Raw genomic sequence first — 22,015 nt, forward strand, 5'->3', positions numbered from 1 at the left:
CACACACACACACACACACATGCAATAGCTAAAGCAATCCCAAATGATGAAAAAACTTCTGGAGGTATCATCACCATGCCTGCTCTCAAATTGTACTAGAGATATATCAATAAAAACCAGCACCGTACTGGCATAAACACAGTCAGTTTGATCAATGGAATCGAATCGAAGACCCAGGCATAAATTCAAACACCTACGGTTACCTGACTTTTTAAATAAAGGAACCAGAAATTCACACTGGAAAAAAAAAAGATATTCAACAGATGGTGCTAGTCAAACTGGGTTGCTGCAGGTTGAAGAATCCAAATAGATCCACACTTATCACCCTGCCCAAACTCAACTCCAAATGGATCGAAAGACTTCAATAGAAAGCCAGATGCACTGAATCTGATAGAAGACTGCAGAAGTTAGCAGATCAACAATTAACCTCATGGAACTGAAAAGCTTATGTAAGGCATAGTGCACAATCATGGGGGCAAAGTGGCAGCCTGCAGAACCGGAGAAGATGTTTACCAACTGCACATCCAGTGGAGGGCTAATATTTAAAATATATAAAGAACTTGAAAAAAACCTGACATCAATAAAACAACTTAATTTTTTTTTAAAAAAGGGGGGTACTCAACCCAAGAAACACAAATGATTGAGAGGTACATATAGAAATGTTACATATCCTTAATTATCAGGGAATTACAAATCAAAACTATCTTGATATCTCTCCTTACACCAATCAGAATGTCTAAGACCAATAAAACAAATGACTGCTAATAGAGGCGAGAATTTAGAGGTGAGAATTTAGATCATGGGAACGTCGTTGCTAGTGGGCGTGCAAACTTGTACAGCCATTACAGGAATCAATGTGGCAGTGCCCCAGGAACAGAGGGATTGTGGTGGTTTGAACAAGAATGGCCTTCATAGGCTCATATATTTGATTGCTTAGTCACCAGGGAGTGCAGTATTTGAGAAGGATTAGGAGGCATGGCCTTGGTGAAGGAAGTGCCTTACTGTTGGTGGGCTTTGAGGTTTCAAAAACTCATGCCAGTCTTAGCCCCTGCCCATGTGTGGATCAGGATGTAGCTCTCAACAACTTCTCCACACCATGCCTGCCTGCCACCATGCTCTCTACCATAATCAAGTGACTATGGGTCTGAAATCATAAGAAAGCTGTCACCTTTCAATCAAATACTTTCTCTTATAAGAGTTGCCTTGGTCGTGGTAATTCTTCACAGTAAATAGTGACTAGGACAGGAGTTATAGCTATACCACTCTTGGACATATATCCAAAGGACACTGCATCCCTACCACAGAGACACTTGATCATCCATGTTCACTGCTGCTCTATTCATAATGGCCAGAAATTGGAAAAGGCCTAGATGTCCATCAACAGATAAATGGATGATGAAAATGTGGCACATCTACACAACAGAATATTATTCAGTTGTTTTTTAAAAAATCATGAAATTCTCAGGTAAATGGATAGAGCTAGAAAAAAAAAATCCTGAGTGAGGTAACCTAGACTCAAAAAGACCAATGTGGTGTGGATTCACTTATAAGTGGATCTTAGCTGTTAAGTCTTTGGCAAACAGACTGCAAAGTTTGTATAAACACAGAGGTTTGATATAGAGTGAGGGGTTGAGGGGAAGGGAAGACTCTTCTGAGGAAGGGGAAATAGAATACAAAGTTACGGATGGGTGGAGTGGTGACTGAAACAGGAGGATTACAGGGGAGAGGGAAGAGATGTATAAGGGAGGAGCTACAGGGCAGGAAAGCTAAAAGTAAAATCCATTTGAGGGGCCTGGAAACCTACTGCGATAGAAGCGTCTTAGAATACGTACATATATGATAGGCATCTAAATGGAATCTCCAAATAATGGGGAAGAGAAAACGCTCAACTAGACATCTCTCACCACCCAATGAAATCCGTGCTCCCGGGAATGGAGCACGTTTGAGTTGTTGGCTAAAGGGGTCCCATTAGAAACTCCCAAACAACCCAGGCTACTGTCAAAACTATTGGTTGCTCTCTGCAAATGGATGGTAAGGCTCTACTTCTCAAGACAACACCCATGTAACTCACTGAACACAAAGAAGGCAAGCTGGGGACTAACCAGAGCCTCCACCGCTACTGACTAGTGCTCATAGTACTGGAAGGTGCTTTGCACACTACCGGAAAAGGAAGGTAAACACCAACCCAGCTATAAACCCTTCAGTTTACAATTGTGATCTGCCTACATAATACACAGGTACAATAATGGCACAAACGTTGTTGGGGTAACCAACCACTACTATCTGAGTAGACCCAAGGACCATGAGGGGTAACCAACCATTCATTATCTGATTAGATTTAAGGACCACTCCTTGAGATGAAACCTTCACTTGACACTGCTTGGATGGCTTTAGGACCTGAGACCAGGCCATGGATCTATAGGAAAACCAAACACCACTGTTCTGCTAAAGGAACAGAGCAACAAACTACCTCCTAAGGACATTCTGCCGGACTTATAGATCAGCCATCATCAGAGGAATTTCCTCCTACGGTTGATGGGAACAAACACAGAGACCCACAGCTGCACAATGTGCAGGGGCTGAGAAACCTTGGATCTCTCAGTCCTAAATGGGACGTGTCCATCAAATCTCTCCTACTAAGGACTCAGGGAACTCTGCAGAAAGATTGCCGGAGCCAGTGAGGATGGAAGACACCAGGGAAAAAGGCCTTCTAGACACAGCAGAACTGATGCACATATGAACCAACAGAGACCATGGTAGCATGCACAGGACCTGCACAGGTCCAAACCAGATGTGGTCTCAGCACTGAGACAGGAGTGGACACAAGCCCTCATCCCTCACCCTGCATTGACAACCACCATACAAAGGAAAAATTAGTTTTCTCCAACATCGTTTTACTAGATATACAAATCACACTTAAGAACAGAACTCATGTCCTGTAGTAGACGGTCAACACAAAGCAAATTCAATGACAGTTTTGAAGGGTTTTTGTTGTTGTTGTTTTATGATACTTTGGGCATGTTTTACCTTATAGTTCTTTTGCTTCTGTTACTGAGTTTACCTGTTTTGAGGTTTTATAGAATTTCTCTGTGTATACCTCTGTGTCTACATGTGTTTCTTTTCTTTGGATATTGATTGGTTGGTTGATTGATTGGATTTTTGAGACAGGGTTTCTCTATGTGGCCCTGGTTGTTCTGGAACTCACTTTGTAGACTAGGCTGGCTTCAAGCTCACAGTGATCTGCCTGTCTCTGCTTTCTGAGTGCTGGGACAATCTGTTTTCTTTGCTTCAGACATCAACACCAGTGGTGACACATCTATCCTTGCCCTTACCAGACAGAAAATGCATTAGGCATTCTAGCACTTTCTAGTCCTGGAGTTCGAAGCTTTCATTGATCTGTTGGTGTTCTCTCTATCTGGGGTGGGTACACGACTCTCTGCCTTCCCCACAGGTTCAGTACTGGTAAGGGAAAATGCCTTTAAAATCTACTCCTTTGTCTCATGTCTGTGAGTGGGGTGTGTACGCACCACAGGCTGCCTGTGGAGGTCACGGGATGGCTGTGTGGTGTTGGTGCTCTCCTTCCAGCTTTAGTGGGATCCAGGGATTGAACATGAGTCTTTACAGTAAGCTCTTGTGTATGCTGAGCTGTGGAGTCCCTGACAGTGTCAAAGAAGAGAAATGATTTGCCTGAGTCAAATAGGAAACTTGGTTCAGCAGTGCTGGTTCAAACTTCTGACTTTGATACTGGAGTGGTTTGTTCTAGACATATTTAAATACGGTATGTGATGGTTTGTATGCTTGGTCCAAGGAGCGGCACTATTAGAGAAGTATTGGAGTAGGTGTGTCACTGCAGGTATGGGCTGAGATCCCCCTAGATGTCTGGAAGCCAGTATTCTGCTAGCAGCCTTCAGATGAAGATGTAGAACTCTCAGCTCCTCCTGTACCACGCCTGCCTGGATGCTGCCATGCTCCTGCCTTGATGATAATGGACTGAACCTCTGAACCTGTAAGCAGCCCCAATTAAATGTTGTTCTTATAAGGTTGCCTTGGGGCGGGAGAGATGGCTCAGCCATTAAAGGCTAGGCTCACAACCATAAAATACTAAACAAATACTAAACAAAGAAAGAATACTTAGGGCAGTAAGAGAAAAAGGGCAAGTAACATATAAAGGAAGACCTATCAGAATTACACCAGATTTCTCACCAGAGACCATGAAAGCTAGAAGATCCTGGGCAGAGCTCATGTAGACTCTAAGAGAACACAAATGCCAGCCGAGACTACTATACCCAGCGAAACTCTCAATTACTATAGATGGAGAAACCAAGACATTCCACAACAAAACCAAATTTACACAATATCTTTCTACAAACCCAGCCCTACAAAGGTTAATAGGGGGAAAGCACCAGTACAACGAGGGAAACTATACCCTGGCAAGAGCAGGATATTAAGCTTCTTTCATCAAACCCAAAGAGGGGATAACCACACACGTATAAAATTAAAATAAAAAATGTTAGGAAGCAATAACCACTACTCATTGATATCTCTTAACATCAATGGACTCAATTCCCCAATAAAAAGACATAGACTAACAGACTGGTTACGTAAAAAGGACCCTACATTTTGCTGCTTACAGGAAACACACCTCAATGTCAAAGACAAAAACTACCTTAGAGTAAAAGGCTGGAAGACAATTCTACAAGCAAATGGTCCCAGGAAACAAGCCGGAGTTGCCATTCTAATTTCAGATAAAATTGACTTTCAACCTAATGTCATCAAAAGAGACATGGAAGCTCACTACTTGCTGGTCAAAGGAAAAATCCAACAAGAAGAACTCTCAATCCTGAACATCTATGCCCCAAATACAAGGGCACCCTCATTCATAAAAGAAACTTTACTAAAGCTCAAAGTACACATTGCACCTAACACAATAATTGTGGGTGACTTCAACACTCCACTTTCACCAATGAACCGATCAGGAAAACAGAAACTAAACAGGGAGACAATGAAACAAATTGAAGCTTTGAACCAATTGGATTTAACAGATATATATATAGAACTTTTCATCCCAAAGCAAAAGAATATACCTTTTTCTCAGCACCTCATGGTACCTTCTCCAAAATAGATCATATAGTTGGTCACAAGACAGACCTCAACAAATATAAGAAGATTGAACTAATCCCATGCCTCCTATCAGATCACTATGGAGTAAAAGTGGTCTTTAGTAACAGTAAAAACAACAGAAAGCCCACATACACATGGAAACTGAATAATACTCTACTCAATGATACTTTGGTCAAGGAAGAAATAAAGAAAGAAATCAAAAATTTCTTAGAATTTAATGAAAATGAAGGCACAACATACACAAATCTATGGGACACAATGAAAGCAGTGCTAAGAGGAAAACTCATAGCTTTGAGTGCCTTCAAAAAGAAATTCGAGAGAGCTTACACTAGAAGATTAACAGAACAACTGAAAACCCTGGAACAAGAAGAAGCTAATTCACCCAGGAGGAGGAGAAGATAGGAAATCATCAAACTCAGGGCTGAAATCAATCAAGTAGAAACCAACAGAACCATACAAAGAATCAACAAGACCAAAAGCTGGTTCTTTGAAAAAAATCAGCAAGATAGATAAACCCTTAGCCAGGCTAACCAAAGGGCACAGAGAAAGTATCCAAATTAACAAAATTAGAAATGAAAACGGAGATATCACAACAGAAACTGAGGAAATTCAAAAAATCATCAGATCCTACTACAAAAACCTGTACTCAACACAACTGGAGAATCTGGAGGAAATGGACATTTTCTTAGACAGATACCAATTACCAAAATTAAACCAGGATCAAATAGACCATCTAAACAGACCCATAACCCCTAAAGAAATAGAAGGGGTCATAGATAGGCTTCCAACCAAAAAAAGCACAGGACCAGATGGTTTCAGTGCAGAATTCTATCAGACCTTCAAAGAAGACTTAACACCAATATTCTTCAAACTCTTCCACCAAATAGAAACAGAAGAAACACTACCCAACTCCTTCTTCGAAGCCACTATTACGCTGATACCAAAACCACACAAAGATCCAACTAAGAAAGAGAATTTCAGGCCAATTTCCCTTATGAATATCAGTGCAAAAATACTCAATAAAATTCTTGCCCACCGAATCCAAGAACACAGCAAAACGATCATCCACCATGATCAAGTAGGCTTCATCCCAGGGATGCAGGGATGGTTCAATATACAGAAATCCATAAATGCTATCCACTACATAAACAAACTCAAAGAAAAAAACCACATGATCATTTCATTAGATGCTGAAAAAGCATTTGACAAAATTCAGCATCCTTTCATGCTAAAAGTCTTGGAAAGGACAGGAATTCAAGGCCCATATCTAAACATAGTAAAAGCAATATACAGCAAACTGGTAGCCAACATCAAACTAAATGGAGAGAAACTTGAAGCAATCCCACTAAAATCAGGGACTAGACAAGGCTGCCCCCTCTCTCCATATCTTTTCAATATAGTTCTTGAAGTCCTAGCTAGAGCAATTAGACAACAGAAGGAAGTCAAAGGGATACAAATTGGAAAGGAAGAAGTCAAATTATCACTATTTGCAGATGATATGATCGTATACTTAAGTGACCCTAAAAACTTTACTAGAGAACTCCTACAGCTGATAAACAACTTCAGCAAAGTGGCTGGCTACAAAATCAACGCAAGCAAATCAGTAGCCTTTATATATTCAAAGGATAAGCAGACTGAGAAAGAAATTAGGGAAATGACCTCCTTCACAATAGCTACAAACAACATAAAGTATCTTGGGATGACTCTAACCAAACAAGTGAAAGACCTATATGACAAGAACTTCAGATCTCTGAAGAAGGAAATCGAAGAAGATCTCAGAAAATGGAAAAACCTTCCACGCTCGTGGATTGGCAGTATTAATATAGTTAAAATGGCCATCTTGCCAAAGGCAATCTATAGATTCAATGCTATTCCCATAAAAATCCCAACCCAGTTCTTCATGGAGCTAGAAAGAGCAATTCTCAAATTCATCTGGAATAACAAAAAACCCAGGATAGCTAAATCTATTCTCAACAGTAAAAGAACTTCAGGGGGATTCAATATCCCAGACTTTAAACTCTACTACAGAGCAATAGTGATAAAAACTGCATGGCTGCATGGTATTGGTACAATATCAGGCAAGCGGATCAATGGAATAGGATTGAAGACCCAGAAATGAACCAACACACCTATGGTCACTTGGTCTTCGACAAAGGGGCTGAAAGCATCAGGGGAAAAAAGATAGTCTTTTCAACAAATGGTGCTGGTTCAATTGGAGGTCAGCATGCAGAAGAATGCGCATCGATCCATTCTTATCTCCTTGTACCAAACTCAACTCCAAATGGATCAAGGACCTCCACATAAAACCTGACACACTGAAACTAATTGAAAAAAAACTGGGGAAGACCCTGGAGGACATGGTCACAGGGGAAAAGTTCCTGAATAGAACACCAATAGCTTATGCTCTAAGATCAAGAATTGACAAATGGGACCTCATAAAACTACAAAGTTTCTGTAAGGCAAAGGATACCGTCAAAAGGACAAAACGTCAACCAACAGACTGGGAAAGAATCTTCACCAACCCTAAATCCGACAGAGGGCTAATATCTAATATATACAAAGAACTCAAGAAAGTAGAACCCAGAGATCCAAATAACCCCATTAAAAAGTGGGGTACGGAGCTAAACAAAGAATTTTCACTTGAAGAACTTCGGAGAGCTGAGAAGCACCTTAAGAAATGTTCAACATCATTAATCATTAGGGAAATGCAAATCAAAACAACCCTGAGATTTCACCTCACACCAGTCAGAATGGCTAAGGTCAAAAACTCAAGAGACAGCAGGTGTTGGCGAGGATGTGGAGAAAGAGGAACACTCCTCCACTGCTGGTGGGATTGCAAGATGGTGCAACCACTCTGGAAATCAGTCTGGTGGTTCCTCAGAAAACTGGGAATGTCACTTCCTGAGGACCCTGTTATACCATCCTGGGCATATATCCAGAGGATTCTTCAGCGTGCAATAAGGACACATGCTCCACTATGTTCATAGCAGCCCTATTTGTAGTAGCCAGAAGCTGGAAAGAACCTAGATGTCCTTCAACGGAGGAATGGATACAAAAAATGTGGTATATTTACACAATGGAGTACTATTCAGCCATTAGAAACAATGAATTCATGAAATTCTTAGACAAATGGATGGAGCTGGAGAACATCATACTAAGTGAGGTAACCCAGTCTCAAAAGATCAATCATGGTATGTACTCACTGATAAGTGGATATTAGCCTAGAAACTTTGAATATCCAGGACATAATCCACAAATTAAATGATGTCCAAAAAGAATGGAGGAGTGGTCCCTGGTTCTGGAAAGACTCAGTGCAAGAATATAGGGGAATTCCAGAACAGGGAAGTGGGAAGGGGTAGATGGAAGAATAAGGGGATGGAAGAGGACTTATGGGACTTGCGGGGAGTGTGGACCCAGAAAAGGGGAAATCATTTGCAATGTAAATAAAAAATAAAATAAGAAAAAAAATATATAAAAAAAGTACAAATGAAAAATAAATAAAATAAAATAAAATAAAATAAGAGTTGCCTTGGTCATGGTGTCTGTTCACCAAATTGAGACAGGCTTCAATTTTGGTAACGTTTTCTGGAAACAATTATTCCAATCATCCCCATGTGTACAATAAAGTTTAAGGGCCTAAGAGCTCTGGTGGTCTCTGACTGATAGTGTAGAGTTCCACAGGCTATGAAGTACCTGGGACATCTCCCCTAAGTCAATCTCCCTTAAGGATTGATTGAGAAACCAAAGCTAAAGAAAAGATCAAGGTCTCGAGAGAGAGATTCAGGGGTAAACATACTGGGGTCACAGCATTAGGAAGGGTGTGGGTGTGGGCTTGGTCCTACAGGTAGCAAAGTGCCCCAGATTATTAACTGCATTCTCTGCCAGCCTTCTGGGTAGAAGACATACATTTCCTCCATTGAGGAGACAAGCCTGTGTGATTAACATTCCAGTGTCTCCACTGCTTGTCTGTGAGCACCTATGTCCTCTACACTGAATCATCTTAACAGATAGGCAGGGGCTGGAGAGATGGCTCAGCAGTGGTTAAGAGTACTGACTGCTCTTCCAGAGGTCTTGAGTTCAAATCCCAGCAACCACATGGTGGCTCACAACCACCTGTAAAGAGATCTGATGTCCTCTTCTGGTGCGTCTGAAGACAGCTACAGTGTACTTAGATATAATAATAATAAATACATCTATTTTTTTAAAAAAAAAAAGACTGACAATCTGAGTTCAGTTCATGGATCCCACATAAATCTGGAAGGAGAACAAAACCCCACCAAGTCACCCCCTGACCTCCACAGGTGGGCTGGGCATGGATACCCCAGTCACAGACATTAAATAAATGAGTAGATTTAGTTTCGGTTTGTTTGCTTGTTTGTTTCATGTTTCTCTTTGTGTGGCTATGGTTGTTCTAAGACTCACTCTATAGACCAGGCTAGCCTTGAACTCAGAGATCCATCCACCTGACTCTACCAAGTGATGGGATTAAAGGTGTGGACCACCATGCCCAGCTCCAAATGAATACATTTTACAAAATTCTTTCCCTTTACCAATTCATCAGCTTGCATTACGGTCGGCGGGCACCTTCAGCCTTGGAGTAGGTAAGAGAGAGCTGGCTAGCTTAAAAAAGCAAAACAAAACAAAAACAGAGATGGGCTGTGGTCCAGAGCTATTATGTAACGACCCACATTGATGAAGCCAGTTAAAGGCTTTAAGTCCTGATGGTCAGACCAAGAGACAGCTTGTGTCTCTGAAAAGTCTATTAGTGTCCAAGCTCAGAGACACAGAGCTTCTAAAGGCAAAACCCACAATAATTCACATCAAAGTTAGAGTAACCTTGAAACTCCATTCTTGGCAGAGCAATTGTTTTATACATAACATGGCAATTATTTTGGCTAATACATCTGGGCCATGGTCAAGGCCACAGAAATCTCAAATGTGTCCACAAGATCCTGTGTCAGGATGGGAGTTGAGGGCTGAGAACGGTCTAATCAAACACACAACGGGAGTCAGAACAGGGTGGTCCCACCTTAGTAAGGTCATGAGACCCAACAGGTTCATAGCTTGCTACATTCTAAAAGGATATACTGGAGGGCTAAGACCTGGCACAGGAAACACTGTTCGAAACAACTTTGCCCAGAACAGAGGGAGAAAAGCTCCCCTCCCAGATCTTTCCTGTAACAATATCACAACTCATAAAATAACAAAGTGACAATTGAGCAATGTGCAGGCTGTGAGAGCCAGGTGCCTGAGCCGCCCGGATGCTTGCAAGTGCGCTGCCTGGGTCTTTCCTCCGGGACAGTGTCTTCAGAGACCTCCATTCAAGGGACGAAGACTGAGAGGCAGAACGTCTCCACAGAAGAGCCCGTTTTTTTAGCTGTACTAGGTTACCCCTTCTAGGGTCTCACATAACTTGGTCTGGCTTTAAACTTACTGTGTGGCCAAGGATGATCCCCTTTCTCTAGTTCCCCTGAATGTTGGAAATACAGACTTGTGCTGGCCGCCATGCCACTTAATGCTGTGCAGAATGCCGTCCCAGGTCACGTGCGGAGGCCAGCTCGGCAGTCCAGCCTCCCCTTTACCTCTGCTCTTTCTTTAAAAAGGCTTAGATGGGCCAAGCTGTTGTAGCACACACCTTTAATCCCAGCACTTGAGAGGCAGAGCCGGTGGATCTCAGTGGGTTCAAGGCCAGCCTGGTCTGGATAGTGCGTTCCAGAACAGGGCTACACAGTGAGGACCTCTCAAAATAAGCTTCTTCTTGTTGTTTTAAATAGAGCTAAATTCTCCCTCAAGCTCAAATTTAAAACTCAAATTTTCTCATATTTCAAATAGAGAAGAGACCTTCAAATTGTCTTCTGTTTCTGTTTTTTTTTTTTTTTTTTTTTTTTGCTGTTGTTGTTGTTGTTGTTTTGTTTTTTGGGGGTGTTTTTTGTTTTTTGTTTTTTGGCTTTTTCGAGACAGGGTTTCTCTGTGTAGCCCCGGCTGTCCTGGAACTCACTCTGTAGACCAGGCTGGCCTTGAACTCAGAAATCTGCCTGCCTCTGCCTCCCAAGTGCTGGGATTAAAAGCGTGCGTGTCACTGCCTGGCAAATTGTCTTCTGATCTCTACACATGGACCCTAACATATATGTGCCCAGGCATGTATGTATATATACAATATGTATGTGCACACACATGAATGCATGTACCTAACATGTGTCCAGGCATGTATGTATGTTGTTCTTAGAGACCTGGGTTTGATTCCCTACAAGAACCTCTGAGAACAATACCTCTAAGAATAATAACACACACACACACACACACACACACACACACACACACACACGGGTGTAGTTTGGGACAGATTAAAGCACCATGTTTCCATTTAGGACTTTAAACAAAAGTAGTTTTCCTTTAATGGGCCAGTGGGTCTTTTCCAAGTCTCGGCCCTCCTTCTTTCATGTTGTTATTTGGATCTTGTGAAAGGAAGACTACAATACCACCCCATCCCTACCCCCACCACCTGTGTGTGTATGTGTGTGTGTGTGTGTGTGTGTGTGTGGTGTGTTGTTGTTGTTGTTGCCTAGGAAATAACAGATGGGGTTCAGAGGAACAGTCTATCTTCATTGGCCTTGGTGCTAGTTCAACTTTGTTTTGTTTTGTTTGTTGTTGTTGTTTTTTGCTTTTTGTTTTTTCCAGACAGGGTTTCTCTGTGTAGCCCTGGCTGTCCTGAAACTCACTCTGTAGACCAGGCTGGCCTCGAACTCAGAAATCCACCTGCCTCTGCCTACCAGGTTGGGATTAAAGGTGTGTGTCACTACCGCCTGGCTGAGGGAGAGAGGGAGAGAGAGGGAGAGAGAGAGAGAGAGAGAGAGAGAGAGAGAGAGAGAGAGAGAGAGAGAGAGAGAAAACATTTTAAAAAGTTCTTTGGGCAGAAACTTGGTTGGCCCAGCTATGAATAGACCAGGCTGGCCTTGACCTCAAGGAGATCCACCTACCTCTGACTCCAGAGTGCTGGGATTAAAGGCATGCAGTAAGTTTTAATTAATGTGCTTAAGAGTCCTATAAATTCCTCCAATCTATAAATCCTACTTGCCCAAGGACAGATAGCTTCTTGGAATGCTGGGGGCTGTCCTTCATGTAAGATAATAAGCTGTGTGTTTTCACTTCAGTAAACAAAGTTGGTAGCTTCAACTGCTCAGGATGAACTTGATCACGTGTAGGTGGGAGGTATGTAGGCCTAAAATACCTCAGGGTGTATGCTTGCTTCTGATTGGACAAAGGTGGAGTAGGGAAGCTTTGAGAGTCTTGCCTTTATAAGCACCTGCTAATGTAATTTGTGGCCATTCTCTGGGAATCTCAGGTATGCACTGGGCCTGTGCCCATTGTCTTGAGTAGCTTCAAATTTGTCTCAAATCTTTTTTAAACTTTATTTATCATTATCTATGTAAGTACACTGTAGCTGTCTTCAGACACCCCAGAAGAGGGCGTCAGATCTCATTACAGATGGTTGTGAGCCACCATGTGGTTGCTGGGATTTGAACTCAGGACCTTCAAGAAGAGCAGTCAGTGCTCTTAACCACTGAGCCAGCCCCTGCCTCAAACAAGGTAATAGTGATTTTATTCTCACCCAGTGGGATTAACACAAACTTCTAGCCTCACCCTTACATGCCGACAGGGGTCACCACAGCTGCTGCTTAAGCCCAGCCCTCTTTAACTAGTTGTCAACCTTTGTTCTCCTGGCCTCCACCACCAGGTTCTGGGGACTGAACTCAAGCTTGGCAGCAAGCATCCTTAGTCATTGAGCTGTACAGGAAGCCCAGAGCGCGCTGTCTGGACTCTTTGCTCCCCCACCTCTTCTTCAGATATGGACCCAAATCCCAAACAGGCCCTGCCCCTTTCTCCATCCACCCCACACAGTCTTCCTGAGCCTACTGGCTTTCTCCGACTCTAACGCATGATCTTGCTCTTCCTGTCCTGTCTCCCTTTGCAGCTGCTAAGATGTCCAGATTTCTCTGGTCTTTGAGCATCCTTCCGAGTCTGTCTCCAAATTTCCAGCATAATTAAGGCCAAAGACAAGGGAAGTTTGAGTTCCCTAGCAACATATTTATACACCCAATTCTACAGCACTGGTTTTTTAAAAAAAAGATTTATTTATTTATTTTATGCATATTATGCTGATGGTTGTGAGCCGTCATGCAGTTGCTGGGAATTGAACTCCGGACCTCTGCTCTCTCAGGCCCCGCTCGCTCCGGACCAAAGATTTATTTATTATTATATGTAAGTACACGGTAGCTGTCTTTAGACACACCAGACGAGGGTACCAAATCTCATTACAGATGGTTGGGAGCCACCATGTGGTTGCTGGGAATTGAACTCAGAACCTTTGGAAGAGCAGTCAGTGCTCTTAACCACTGAACCATCTCTGCACCACTCTACAGCACTGTTTTACATCAAAATATAGTATTGCTTAACAATTATGTTAATACCAAAATTAGCCTATCTAAGATGACAAACTATCCCAAGGGACCAAGGCCCGGCAAACTCAGGAAAGCATCCATGCCTACAGGCCAATCCAAAAACTAATCTTTTACATCTTATATTTTACACTTGCCTAACGTAAAGCAGTTTTGAGATTTTTCTCAGCCATTTCATAAAAGCCCACTTTAACATTTTAATCACTGGTAAATTAACTATCTGGTAAATCTTATAATTAGATTGTTTTTCCTCAGACATTTCCAGAACTGATATCCAAAGGCCCCAGATCCAAAGTGTTTCAAGGAAGTCAGCTCAAGATTGCATTTCAATCTGGTAGCATTTTTTAGATAAGGCTGTGCCTTGTAGCACAGTCCAGTAAAACCAGTTCCTTTTATCATTTCGAATTCAGAGTTTCTGAATCCTTGCTGATGCAAATGGATCTCACATAGTTTCCAAACCACTCCCCTGTACTAGAATTCCAACCCAGACACACACTGCAGGTCAAGCAATGGCTTAGTTAAGAGCACTGGCTGCTTTCCAGCAGAGCCAGGTTCAATTCCCAGCACCCATAAGGTGGCTTTCAATCATCTGGAACGACAGTTCCAGGGTGGGCTGGAGAGATGGCTCAGCAGTTAAGAGCACTGACTGCTCTTCCAGAGGTCGTGAGTTCAAATCCTAGCAGCCACATGATGACTCATAACCATCTCAAATGAGATCTGATGCCCTCTTCTGGGGTGTCTGAAGACAGCTACAGTGTATTTACATAATAAATAAATAAATCTTTGAAAACCCCCAAAACCCTTCCCACCCCCACCCCCACCCCCAAAAAACAAACACCCTACAGTTCCAGGGAATCTGAAGCCCTCTTCTGGTCTCTGAGGGCATCAGACACAAAGGTGGTATACAGACATACTAGCAGGGGAAACGCCCATATACATACAATCAAAGTAAAATGAATCTTCCAACATAATAGACTCTTACATACTTCAACAGTGGTATGCCAATGAATTTTAAAAGCAGAAACTCAAGAGTGAAGTGGACAGGTTTCCTACTTGTTTTTTTCCAGGTGCTCCGGGGACACAGGTGGCTTTTGTGCCCCACTGCTACCTTAGAAACCACAGCAGGCTAGAGTTCTCCCATGGTCTACAGCCAAGAGAACTGAGCACAGACAGCCATGGACAGACAGAAGTCAGAGCAGCCTGGGCTGGGACAGCCAAAGCCTAAAGGGATGTAACTGACTTTGACAGAAAAGATGTTCTAAAGAGATAATTGGCCATCCAATTATTAAAACAGCATTCCCCAATAAAACACTGGACCTGCAAGAAATTGGAGTTACCCTAGGAATCTCATGCTGGGAAGAAAATAAAAATCTGGAGACAAACACAGAACCAGCTCATCCCTGGGGCGTCCCTGGGGAAGACTGCAGCTTCACATCCAGCCCCACGGGACTGGAGCTCAGACCTTGATCGGTGGAGACCATGCATCAGAGGTCTTAGATTCGGGTGTTTCTTGGCCTCCAGGTAACCCTTCCCCTCACATGACTCCCAAGGTGGACTAGGTCAATCACTGAATCCCTCTGACCCTCTTTCCAGGGTGTCTGCATTGAATGAATCTCTTTCTCTGCCTTTCACTCTCAGTTTGATCCCTTTAACTGATTTATTGAGGACAAAAGACTGAGCCCAACGTGTTTTGGCTGCCAGGGGGGAAGACACTGACCTTAATTTCAGTAACAGTTTTGGTGAGCCACCCAGGAGAAAAGGCATATTGGTGGTGTCTTAGTTAGGGTTTTACTACTGTGAACAGACACCATGACCAACAACTCTTAAAAGAACAACATTTATTGGGGCTGATTTACAGGTTCAGAGGTTCAGTTCAGTATCATCAAGGCGGGACCATGGCAGCATCCAGGCAGGCACAGAGCAGGAGGGGCTGAGAGCTCTACATCTTCATCTGAAGGTAGAAGACTAGCTTCCAGCCAGCTAGGATGAAGGTCTTAAAGACCACGCCCACAGGGACACACCTACTCCATCAAGGCCACACCCACTCCAACAGGGCCACATCTTCTAATAGTGTCATTCCCTCGGCTGAGCATAGACAAACCATCTCACACCACACAATGCCATGATAGTCAAAGGAACAAGGTATCCATGACAGGGAGCCTGTGCGAGCACAATGGTTGAGTCATCCAGCTGTCCAGGTGCAGCACATCACAGGAGGTGTGGCCCCGTGCACAGTTGGTTAGCCCTCCAACTGTGCACCGGGTGAAGACGCCACTTACTATGCAATTCATGGTTCATCATGTAGGACTAAATAAACATCAAATGCGACTCTTACCATGGTTTTGCTGTGTCTTCCAATTTACCTTGTAAATTGTGGGTTCCTTGTAAACAGAGGGCAGGGGCACCCTCTCCCAAGTGTCACCTTCCAGGCTTCTCCTCTTCGTTTCGACATGCCACATCCAGGCATTGTCCCATAGCTTTCTGGCTTGCACAAGGACAGGGCAGTGAGTTACCTGGAGGAAACTCTCATAGTAAATCACGCTGCGGTTAAGCAATGTGCAATGTGACACATTGCTAGTCTGACAACAAGGGCAAGGAAGGTCATGATTCTACAGAATTACTCATAATTGAAGGTCACCGAGATGGCTTCTGTGGTGAAAGCAATGAGGAGTGTGTCTCTGCTCTTCCAGCCTCTAAGAGATCTGGTGAGACCCATGCTGGGGTTCTCAGAAGCTGGAGTCTCCTCTTTCCCAGGCTCCTGTGCAGATGGATTTTGCTTACTTTTTGCTTGGAGTTGTGAGGTGAAGGCCAGGTTTATATATACCCAGCAAGAATTATTCCATTGATCTGGCTTTGAACCCCAAAGGGTTCTTTTTCAAAATTTTCACACTTATACTTTATCTAAAGATCTTTTCTTTTTTCTTTTCTTTTCTTTTTTCTTTTCTTCCTTCCTTCTTTCTTTCTTTCTTTCTTTCTTTCTTTCTTTCTTTCTTTCTTTCTTTCTTTTTTTGGTTTTTGGAGACAGGGTTTCTTTGTATAGCCCTGGCTGTCCTGGAATTCACTCTGTAGACCAGGCTGGCCTCGAACTTAGAAATCCACCTGCCTCTGCCCTCCAGAGTGCTGGGATTACAGGTGTGTGGCACCATCACTGGCTAAAGACATCTTTTGGTTACTGTGGGGCGGTTCAATAGTATCAGTATTGAGAGGTAGAAGCAGGATTAGGAATTCCAGGTCACCCCTGGCTACACAGAGACTCCCTATATCAAAAGCAAAACAAATAGTCGGAGGCGGAGAGATGTCCCAATGGTTGGAGTGCTTGCCTCAGAATCCTGGTAACCAAGTTCAGTTTCTAGAACCCATGCAAAGGTGGAAGGCAAGAACCTGTTTGTACTAGGTGCTTTTTGTTGTGACCATGACCACAGAAATTTAGGGGAGGAACGGCTTATTTCAGCTTATGGTTCCAGAGGAACACGAGTCCATCATGGCTAGGAGGCAAGCTGCAAATGGTGGGCATGCATGGAGACAGGAGCAGGAAGCTGAGAGCTCGCATCCTCAACCGCAGGCACCATGCAGAGAGAGTAGACAGGAAGTAAGGAGAAGCCGTGACCTCTCAAGCCCGCCCCCAGTGATGTTTTTCCTTCACCAAATCCACATTTTTTTTTTAAGTTTGGGATATGACCTTTATTGAACTTATTCACCAGAGTGGAAATAATGTCTGTACAAAACCAAATGTTTGTTACTGTAACTTCTGCATCACAATTAAAATCTAAACAGTTTAAAAAAACAGTCAACTCAACCAAAACCCACTACTTCAGAATCAAATAGCTTCTTTGACAATAACACTTAAATGTGGTTAAGACTCAAATGCTGAAAGTTGGTTGATTAGAAGCCTAATTAAGCCTCCAACTTGCTCAAATAGAATTACAAAAAGGCAAAATTGTGTTTTTCACAGAGATACAGTCCACTGGAATCACCAACACTGAACAGCTTTTTGCAAATTGGTACAACCACTCTGGAAATCAGTCTGGCGGTTCCTCCGAAAACTGGGCACATCACTTCCAGAAGATCCTGCTATACCACTCCTGGCCATATACCCAGAAGATTCCCCAGCATGTAATAAGGATACATGTCCACTATGTTCATAGCAGCTCTATTTATAATTGCCAGAAGTTGGAAAGAACCCAGGTATCCCTCAACAGAAGAGTGGATGCAAAAAATGTGGTATATCTACACAATGGAGTACTATTCAGCCATTAGAAACAATGAATTCATGAAATTCTTAGGCAAATGGATGGAGCTGGAGAACAACATACTAAGTGAGGTAACCCAGACTCAAAAGATGAATCATGGTATGTACTCACTAATAAGTGGATATTAACCTAGAAAACTGGAATACCCAAAACATAATCCACACATCAAATGAGGTACAAGAAGAACGGAGGAGTGGCCCCTTGTTCTGAAAAGACTCAGTGAAGCAGTATAGAGCAAAATCAGAACAGGGAAGTGGGAAGGGTTGGGTGGGAAAACAGGGGGAGGGAAGGGGACTGATGGGACTTTCGGGGAGTGGGGGTCCAGAAAAGGGGAAATGTAAATAAATATATCAATAAATTTATAAAAAAAAAAAGAATATTTAGAGTCGCTGGGCGGTGGTGGCACACGCCTGTAATCCCAGCACTTAGGAGGCAGAGGCAGGCAGATTTCTGAGTTTGAGGCCAGCCTGGTCTACGGAGTGAGTTCCAGGACAGACAGCCAGGGCTACACAGAGAAACCCCGTCTCAAAAAAAACAAAACAAAACAACAACAACAACAAAAACAACCAAAAAGAATATTTAGAGTCCTGAGATAATAAGGAATCCAGGCATCCCAGACAGTCTTCTGTTGTCCTTTCTTCCCAATCAGAGATTTGTGGATGTGTAGGATGACACCACCACCAGCAATTGTAGCCTTAATCAGAGAATCCGATTCTTCATCTTCACGTATAGCAAGTTGCAAGTGACAGGGGTAATCCGCTTTACCTTTAAGTCTTCTGATGCATTTCCTACCAACTCAAGTACCTCTGCGGTGAGGAACTCCAGGTTGGCTGCGCTGTACACAGCAGCGGTCGCTCCCACAGGTCGTGGCTGGTTGTCCGAGATTTCAGGTCTCGATGAATACGGCCCACAGGGAACTGCAAGCCAGCTTGCTGCGAGCGGGAAAGCGGGAAACCGCCTTTGTCTTGGCCTTTCTGGAGTTCTTTCCAACCTTACCGCCAGCCATCTCAGACTGTGCTGAATCTCCGACAAGGGAGGAAGGGACGACGGGGCCAGGAGGACACTCAGCGAGATCCCAGCGCCCACTCCTCCATGGTACCGCGATTCAAACTGCCAAGCCACATCTTCTTAATTGCTGCAAACACCACTACCACCAACTGGGAACCAAATTCTGGTGCCTATGGGAAACATTTCTCATTCAAACTGCCACACCATACCACAAAGTTTCCTCAAACCCCTACATGTCTGCTGTGGTATGCACCTGCCCCATTATGCACACACTACTACTAGTAGTGATGATGTTAATGATGATGATGATGATGGATTTTCAATTCCAGCTTGGCATGGTGGCCTCCCTACAGTCCCAACACTTGAGATGAGGAGACAGGAACTCCCCAGATTACACTAGCAGGCTAGACCAGCCCAGTCAGCAAACTCTGAGACCGTGTTCTCAATAAAGCGGAGAGAATGGAGAAAGACAGCCAAACACCTAGTCTCCGGGCCCCACGTATACACAAATGACCACACGCATGCAAAAGTTGAAATTTTTCTTAGGACAATGTTGCCAGATTTAACCAATCAAAACCAGTAAGGGACTGGAGAGATGGCTCAGTGGTTAAGAGCACTGACTGCTCTTCCAGAGGTCCTGAGTTCAATTCCCAGCCACTACATGGTGGCTCACAACCATCTGCAATGGGATCTGACGCCCTCTTCTGGTGTGTCTGAAGACAGCTATAGTATACTTACATATAATAAATAAATAAATCTTTATTTAAAAAAAAAACAGTAAGATGTGGGATTCAGGAAATGGAAGCTTAAATTCTGCTGGACTGGCTGTGTTTTCCCTGCCCGACTCCGCCAGCCATTAATATGGCTTACAAAATGATCTTTCTCTGAGAGTATCTGTCATGATCATCATTATCTAGGTACAATTTTTCTTTAGCTCAAATTCCATTGACTGCCTCACCCACCCAGCAAATACTGATTTTCCAAGACTGTAGGGCTAAGTGCACTTGAGTTAATGAGTAGACAGGGCTCCTTTCCAGGAGGCACTGCTTACTCACTTTTCTCGTAGTTGTGACCAAATACCTGAAAGCCACCAGAGGAAGGGTTTATTTTGATTCATTTTGGCAGGCGCTATCTGTCCTGGTGGCATCTGTGGTGGTGGTGCAGGGACTGTTTTGCTGGGACTCCTCGCATCTGGCTGACAAGGAGTCAGAGAGCAGGGAGGGCTGGTGTACTGGCTGGTTTTGTGTGTCAACATGACACAGGCTGGAGTTATCACAGAGAAAGGAGTTTCACTTGGGGAAGTGCCTCCATGAGATCCAGCTGTGGGACATTTTCTCAATTAGTGATCAAGAGGGGAGGGCCCCTTGTGGGTGGTGCCATCCCTGGGCTGGTAGTCCTGGGTTCTATAAGAGAGCAGGCTGAGCAAACCAGGGGAAGCAAGCCAGTAAGAAACATCCCTCCATGGCCTCTGCATCAGCTCCTGCTTCCTGACCTGTTTGAGTTCCAGTCCTGACTTCCTTTTGTGATGAACAGCAATGCAGAACTGTAAGCTGAATAAACCCTTTCCTCTCCAACTTGCTTCTTGGTCATGATGTTCATGCAGGAATAAAAACCCTGACTAAGACAGCTGGCTTGCCAGAATTCTGCTTAAAGTCTCTCTCTCTCTCTCTTTTTTTTTTTTTTTTAGCTGATGTATAGTATTTATTGATGGATTAATTTTTTAAAATATTTATTTTGTATGGGAATGGGAGCAAGTCCCGTCACTGAGGTGCATTTCCAGCCTTGGCTTCTGTGTTGATGCATGAAATACCTCAGGGAGGCGTTGTTTGTTTGTTTGTTTGTTTGTTTGTTTGTTTTTAAGATGCTCTGTGTAGCCTAGCTGCTTCTGAGCTTGTCTCCTGACTCTCCTCCCGAGTCCTGAGCGTACAGCACTCTGTCAGGCTCTTTGAAGGCTGTGTTTGTTCTTGCCCTCCGTACAGCTCTCTTTCCTTCTGGAGGACTGCCTTTCTTTGTTGGAGTGATTTTGCTGACTCTGGATCCTGGGTATCAGGAGGCTGTTGGCTCTGGCAATCGGAGGGTTTGTTAACGATCATTCTGGCTTTGTGTCTGTCATCCAGGGATAACGCACACAGCACCAAGTCTTCAAACAGCTTCCAGCACCAGAACCACAAGATGGATGATCACAGCAGGTCCCAGGCGGAAACACAGGCAGCATCCCCAGAGGGTTCCCCAGCAGAGGGAAAGAGGGATCCATAGAGGCTACGGACTCCTGGTGTAGCTGTAGTTGCCACTCATGCTTCCTGGCCATGAGAGCCTCTGCTTACCAACGCCTGAGCATCATGTCTAACATAGACACATGGATGGAACCTTTATTCTCCCATTGTAGATGTCTCCGAGGCTTCCTGCTTCAGTCTGCTAACCAAGCCCTAATCTTGGCGGTCTTATCTAGATCTAGAATGTTTGGGGTCTCTGAGAATTTATGGCTGAATTAAGTTCATCCTTCCCTCTTCTTTCTGAGTGCTGGCTTGTCTGACTGTTTCAAGTCAACGGTTCTGGCTCAAACTCTGCTCCAGGCTGAGTGATTCAATCTCCCCCTCCCCTCTGTCTCTGACTTTTTGTTCTGTGTGGCCTCAAGCTAACTCTAGCAATCTGTTCTCATCTTCTGGCTCCTTCTCATTCTTTGGCTCCTTTTGTCTTCATCCATGTCCAGCTTGCTCTTTCTTAGAAACCTGTCTCTGTACCACTGTCCCAATAACACTGACTCTCTTTTTATTTTTTTCTGCCCTACTCCTAAAGTAGCTTCCCTTTCCATTCTCTCTCTTGGGAGAGTTGGTCATATCCTATCCTGTCACATATTTCTCTGATTCACCACTTTGTGGCCCCTCAATTTCACTTTCAAACATGGGTGCACCCCTCTACAAACTTTATGTTTGTTGTTTGAGATTAAAGGTGTGTGCTTGGGGCTGAGCCACACCAGAACACAATCTGGGTATTCACAATGTGATCAAGGATCCTGCAACAGATATATATTTGTGTTTTACTTCACAGTTTCATAATACATGGGATTAGGGGATATAGCTATTGTGCTAACTGGATAATGTAACAGCATGTTTATACAACCCAATGCCACCTGGCCGCTCACATCCGGGTATTGTTGCCTGTTGTTCCACAAAACATGGT

The 22,015-nt window shown here is 43.6% G+C and overlaps 1 pseudogene; it reads right to left on the minus strand.

Annotated features, from left to right (window-relative positions):
- Nucleotides 1–10,016: 10,016 nt before the first annotated feature.
- LOC127687810 (histone H2A.Z-like) lies at nucleotides 10,017–18,833 on the minus strand (annotated as a pseudogene).
- Nucleotides 18,834–22,015: the final 3,182 nt, after the last annotated feature.

This window comes from Apodemus sylvaticus, chromosome 6, assembly GCF_947179515.1.
Source record: "Apodemus sylvaticus chromosome 6, mApoSyl1.1, whole genome shotgun sequence".
Lineage (NCBI taxonomy): Eukaryota > Metazoa > Chordata > Mammalia > Rodentia > Muridae > Apodemus > Apodemus sylvaticus.